General features: G+C 33.6%; 1 protein-coding gene across 1 annotated transcript in view; it reads right to left on the minus strand.

Moving 5' to 3' along the window:
- LOC106469520 (ectonucleoside triphosphate diphosphohydrolase 6-like) overlaps positions 1-6,387 on the minus strand; it is a 43,413-nt gene that overhangs the window by 36,165 nt on the left and 861 nt on the right. The window lies entirely within an intron of this gene.

Raw genomic sequence — 6,387 nt, forward strand, 5'->3', positions numbered from 1 at the left:
GAGGTGGCGTGACACTAGTCACGTGACCTCGCTGACGCAACAATATATATATAGTAGTAATAAACATACAAAATATGAACTCAACATCATCGCGTGTAAGTGAGCGAAAGTCATATCAGCTTGAGGTGAAAAATATAAAAATCTTGAAATTTAATCCTATATATATATATTTAAATAGTACGAAAACATATTTAAAAATACTATAATGCATTAAGTTATAAATAAAACTGTACACACGAATATATTTAGTGAATAAAGTCCGTGATTCGGATAACACAAAACTACAAGTAAGTAGCACATGCACTGAGAAAAATTCAAATACGAATGAGAACAGTGCAGGAATTAGCCACCACATCGTATTGTTATTCTGTTATTCGGCGTTTTTTTAGATTATTTGGTGAAAAATAATTCGAGATCCAATCCACGTAATAAAAAAGATGCTTTATTTCTTCTTTTACGTGTGCTACAGCCACGCTCACCTCTAGGCCTAACTTCAAATACTAAACTTTCAACAGAAACTCCAAAACTATTATAGGCCTAACACGCTAGACCTACTGTCCAAATCAACCCCTGTTCTTCCTCATCTCGGTAGGCAATTTCCCATCTTTCATTACCAAATTGGATCAAACAATTGTAAATGTAAAACCAATGTTGACCAACATACTGTACGTTTTTGTTTTTTGTTTTATAAATAAACCCATGAACAGTTTTCCTCAAATAATGAAATTCTTATCTACTTAGGGTAGATGGAGTATTCCCAGCTGCACTTCACCCCATAAATCCAGCTAGGTCCTGTCTTTTTGATATCTGGTTAGCTCTTTGTTTTTTTTTTATATGGTTGGACTCCGAGACACGTCCTCAAAGTATTGTCTCCTTGACTTTATAGAAGCTGTTGATTTCTGATAGTATCTACTGTAATGACAATGTTTTCCACAGTTATCAGAGTTCCATTTTTTTTTTTTACATTCCTTGTAAGGAATATTTATTATATTTAGGCTTCAATCTACATTTCCTCGCAATACGTCCTTTCAAGTTATACTTGAAACACCTACCCTTTTGTGGTTTACTTCCTCCATCCTGTGTGACTATTTCACTGAATTCTCACTTCTACTTAGCATGGGAAGTTTCTAGATTCTAGAATTACTTTCATTTACTTTCTAGATCTAGCGTCATCATCATGATTAGCAGCTAGCTCCCTCTAACAAACAACTAAATTATAACACAGAAATCATTGCTTACAAAAGAATCATGCACGATATAAAGTGAACAAAAACGATACATTTAATTTTTTTACTGTTTAATTAAGTAAATGCAACATGAAAATGCACACTGGCTTGGTAAATATTAGTTATTTAAATTAGTTTACAGAGAAAAGAGGTGATATAAGAATAATTCCTTGACCCAGATTAACCTCAGACATAGGCCCTGGGCAAATTACTGCTCAACTTAACTCGTGCAGTAATCCGCTACTGATATGTATATTAATTTATTAAATCATGTGGAAATATTTCAATAATATTTAGTACGTGACTAGTACTGTGCCATTTCAAAATTTTACAATTACGGAAATTTAATTTTTCTTGCTTCAATGAAGCAAAATCGCACACTAATCACTATTTTAAGTTAAACTACACTGCAGTTTCATACTCTGCTGAAGTTGTTGCTAGTCCAACCAGTCTTGTTTGGGTCAATGGTTGATCTCTAATAAGGTTTAATTAATACGTATTAGAAAAAGCTTCTTACTACATTATCAATGGTGATAGGCAAACTTCTCAGGTGTTGGGAAATGACGATATTGGTCTGTTCTTGTGTATGTATTCCAATACACGTTTTGGAGGTATTTCATTCTCCCTTCTGAGAAGGATTGTAATCAGTCACACAGTTCTATTGTACTGACATCAGATGCTTTGCTACATTAGTTTAGAAGTTTATGTTGAAAAGAGTATTTATGAAATTAGGCCTACGAGTGAATGTGGCTGTAGTAAACTTTTATTGAAAAAATAAACAAATAATCTATTGTGAACTGAACTTAGCATTACTTTTACAAATAATCCAAAAGAACCCGTCCAACGACAGAACATGTTACAACAATATCATCACTAGGTGTAAGTTATGTAGTGTTGTTAACCGGAGCCAGATCTATAAACATATGAAAATAAAAATGAAAAATAAAGAAAAAACGAGAGCGTTTTTAAATAAAATATTGAGTAATTTAGGGGGAAATACCTTAAAAGCTAAAATCAGAAATAAAATTTAATATTTTATATATATTAGCATTTGTGAGCCTTTTCATACAAGAAAATTAATAAAAAACAAATTTGTTTGTGAATAAAATAATCTGTTTCCTTTCTTTTCGAGGTGACTTCATTTCACATAATTGTTTCGAGTCTAAATATATTTCTCTATACTTTCAATACTGCCCTCTGGTGCAAAATTTACACTTTATAAGGTGTATGAATACTTAAAGTTTGTTATTAAACAAACAAACAAAAATGTTCTTAGAGTGTTCAACAATGTTAGTAACTTAGGTATTGAAGTCATTTCTATCACCATTAATTTTCAAATCCTACTTAATAATGTAGTAAAAACCAATTTAAGTTCAGTACGTTTTCTATCTCTCTCAAATAAATTATTAAGTTTTTCATGTACGAGTTGGTATATGGTAGAACAAGGTGGAAGGAAAGGACAAAGTCTGTACTGAATGTGTTGAATGCGTTCCAATTCTTCTTTATTTGTACAGCACACAAACACAAGAAACAGCTATTGTTTTTGCTTCGAGCTTTCCAGCAAGTAGCAGATATAGCTACTGCTAGCCTCGTTCTATAATTAGCTTGGTAATGTAAGCTTGAATCTAATAAGGAAACTATTTTAATAATGTTTTTTTGTTGTAAATTCTGCGAGAAATTATGTAAATATTATAGATTGAAACGGAACAATGCAATAAAGAGAGATAGATGGCCTAACCCTATATAGATATACATACATTTTTTCAAACCTACGAAACCGAATTCTAAAAAGTAGGCAATTTAAAACAGCTGTACAAGTTCAAAGGGAGAATAAAACGAGCTATTGTATGGAAAAATCTGGAAGTTACTACGTGAACTATATGTATTGTACTGAGGTTAAAAGTTAACGTCATAAAAAAAACGTACAACCACCAATGTTCACAATGTTCTGTTGTAACATATAAAAAAACAAAAAAAAACAGTCCCCTTGCGTGCGTTCATACAAAATGTTGAAAACAATTCTAAATATCTATGTATGTGTGTTTTACTTAATTCTGGTGGGGTCGATTAATTTACTTGGTAAGAAAAGAAAAACCAGTTATGAAAACGTTATAAAATACGATAGAACATTTGTATGAATAATTTCCTAACTAGTTGGTTAGTTTAAAGTTAAGCATAACCACGGGTATCGAAACCCGATTTTTAGCCTTCTAAGTCCGCAGACATACCGCTGTGTCACTGGGGGCTCCTAACTAGTATTTTATTAGATAAATTCAGGAGGCAAGCTATATGGGCGGTAGCATAGCTTTGTTTTTTTGTTGTTAAGCAAATGGGCTCACTGTACTCTGCCCATCTATCGAAACCCAATTTTTAGCGTTATATGCCCTCAGAATTACGACTGAACAACTGGGAGGGGGTAGGCAATGCAGCTGTTTTTATTTAAGTTTTTGTTTTGTTGTAGAACAACTAAATGCATTACTTTAAATAACATTGTAATTTGTCAATGTCAACTACATACAGATAGAAAGCTGGTAGATCTGAACATTCCAAAAATAGAAGAATATTGGTGTCTATGTCGGGACGGGTTTGTTTTTTAAACAAGTTTACTTTTTTATTTTTGTAATGGACTTGCTAAAACATGAAAAGGAAAAAAATCGATTTTTTTTGAAATATGTTTAACTTTAGTAAAATATAGTTGACATCCACAATTAGGCCTAATGAGGGGGACTTTCCTCCGTAATTTAGAAATATAATTCAAGTTTTCTGAAAATAGAAACGTGTCGTTTTACACATCGTGCGAAACGATGTTTTGATTTAATATAAAGACACATTTAAAACAAATTTGAATATTTGAACGTTAACTTAACAAAACTCTAAGAAACTAAATAACATTCCCCATATAGTAGACCATCTGAGAACACTTTTTAGATGCATTTGGCGGAAATATGTGGAAAAAAGCACGTGTTATTTTGTTTAGTTCTCCATTTTTTTCACCTTTCGCTGTTATTAGCATTCTGAATTAATTGAGTTTACCTGTGATTGGGTTGTTTATTGTTTATTAAATTTTTGTTACTGAACAACCATCCCATAATTGACTGCAGACAGTGAATGCACAGTTTCGTTCAGGACATTATGGTTTGTTTGTTTGTAGTTAAGCACAAAGCTACACAATGGGCTATCTGTGCTCTGCCCACCACGGGTTTCTAGCGTTGTAAGTCCGCAGACATACCGCTGTGCCACTGGGGGGGGGGGGGGGCAGGATATTATGGGTTCAAGCATTCGAACCAGGCCCTCTAATCATTTCAGATGTGTTTATTTGTTATTGAAAAGCAAATTTTTACCTGCGTTGGTGTATAATTGAAGACAGGGCTATCTTCAACGCTATTTGAATGCTACTACGCAGTTATTAACTACTGATGACTATGTAGGTGTTTGACATTTTTTGGGGTATGGCTTAACTTCACATTTTTGGATAACATTTTAAGACATTTTTCACTTCATTTTTTGTCATTGCTAACAAATTTCGCCCGCTTACACATGCTGATTCTAAGTTCTTATTTTATTAGTAGTACAATGTAACTGTGTTTACAAGCACGATGTACTAAAAATCAAAGCTAAGTGCATAAGTAGCACACCATCTTGATTTTATTAAGCCCCCCTTCCCCGTGGCACAACGGTATATATCTGCGGACTTACAACGCTAGAAACCATGTTTCGATACCCATGGTGGGCAGAGCACAAACAGCTCATTGTGTAGCTTTGTGCTTAACTACAAACAAACAAATAAGTCCTACCCTTGCAAATGTTTGAAATGTGCACCGTTAACACAGTGTCACAACGGGATCACTTCCACGTGTCATTGGAAAGTTAACGACGTTGCATTTAATTATTGTAATAATTGGTTTAGAAAAATCCTAGCAATAGTGGGAGTGACTTTTTACATCACCCTTTACATCTAGACATGATTGTGTACGATAATTTTCAAGTGTGTAGATTTAAAATAAGTATTCCTTTATTCGAAGGTTAGCGGCGCAATTCGCTCCGAGTGATTACATACACACAGCTTGCTTCAGTTCTATGTTTAAATTATTTTAAGCCAAATAAACTCTCAATACTTAGATGTTAACTTGTTATAAGCATGTTCTTACAGATTTATTTGAGAAAGTCTAACAAATATTACTTGTTTTTTGCTTTCATTTGGAAATGTTTTCTAATTTCCACTATCGATATAACTCTATTTAGCAACCTTTTGGTTACACGAGCTCTTCAAATTGCCAAAGTTATGATCCATGTCGGTGGACGTGGAGCACGTAAAACTGTAATTTTCTTCTTCCAAACGTCAGTCCTCAAAAATTGGCAGACCATCATAGCGTGGTGATAACAGCAGAATAGGAGCACGATAACAGACCCCTGGCGTTCCACTCATGTACTGTCCTTTGTTTTTATTTGCGGTAAACCCATGCATACGCCTAATTGTACAACATTCGTAACAGTCATGAGAAGCAAAATGGTAAAGAAACGGGCATGTAACTAACTAGCTTGGGTTAAATTCTGAGAAACAAAGAAAGCAAAGAAGAACGTGTTATAATATATCAACCACACTACATCTGTCATATTCAGGTCGGCTGTGATATAACATAATAATGGCTTAGGTTATTTATATACACAACTTCCATGATCAAGGACTGTTAAGGTGTGAACTAGCCTTGTACTTATAATCAATTTTATATAAGCCATGTTTAAAGTGTTTAATTGCTGAAGCACGTGACACAAGTTAACTGTTAAGGTGTGAACCAGGCTTGTACTTATAATCAATTTTATATAAGTCATGTTTAAAGTGTTTAATTGCTGAAGCACGTGATACAAGTTAACTTGTTAACAAGTTAACTGTTAAGGTGTGAACTAGTCTTGTAATTATAATCAATTTTATATAAGCCATGTTTAAAGTGTTTAATTGCTGAAGCACGTGACACAGGTTAACTGTTAAGGTGTGAACTAGGCTTGTACTTACAATCAATTTTATATAAGCCATGTTTAAAGTGTTTAATTGCTGAAGCACGTGACACAGGTTAACTGTTAAGGTGTGAACTAGGCTTGTACTTACAATCAATTTTATATAAGCCATGTTTAAAGTGTTTAATTGCTGAAGCACGTGACACAG

The sequence above is a fragment of the Limulus polyphemus genome, unplaced genomic scaffold (genome assembly GCF_000517525.1).
Source record: "Limulus polyphemus unplaced genomic scaffold, Limulus_polyphemus-2.1.2 Scaffold3524, whole genome shotgun sequence".
Lineage (NCBI taxonomy): Eukaryota > Metazoa > Arthropoda > Merostomata > Xiphosura > Limulidae > Limulus > Limulus polyphemus.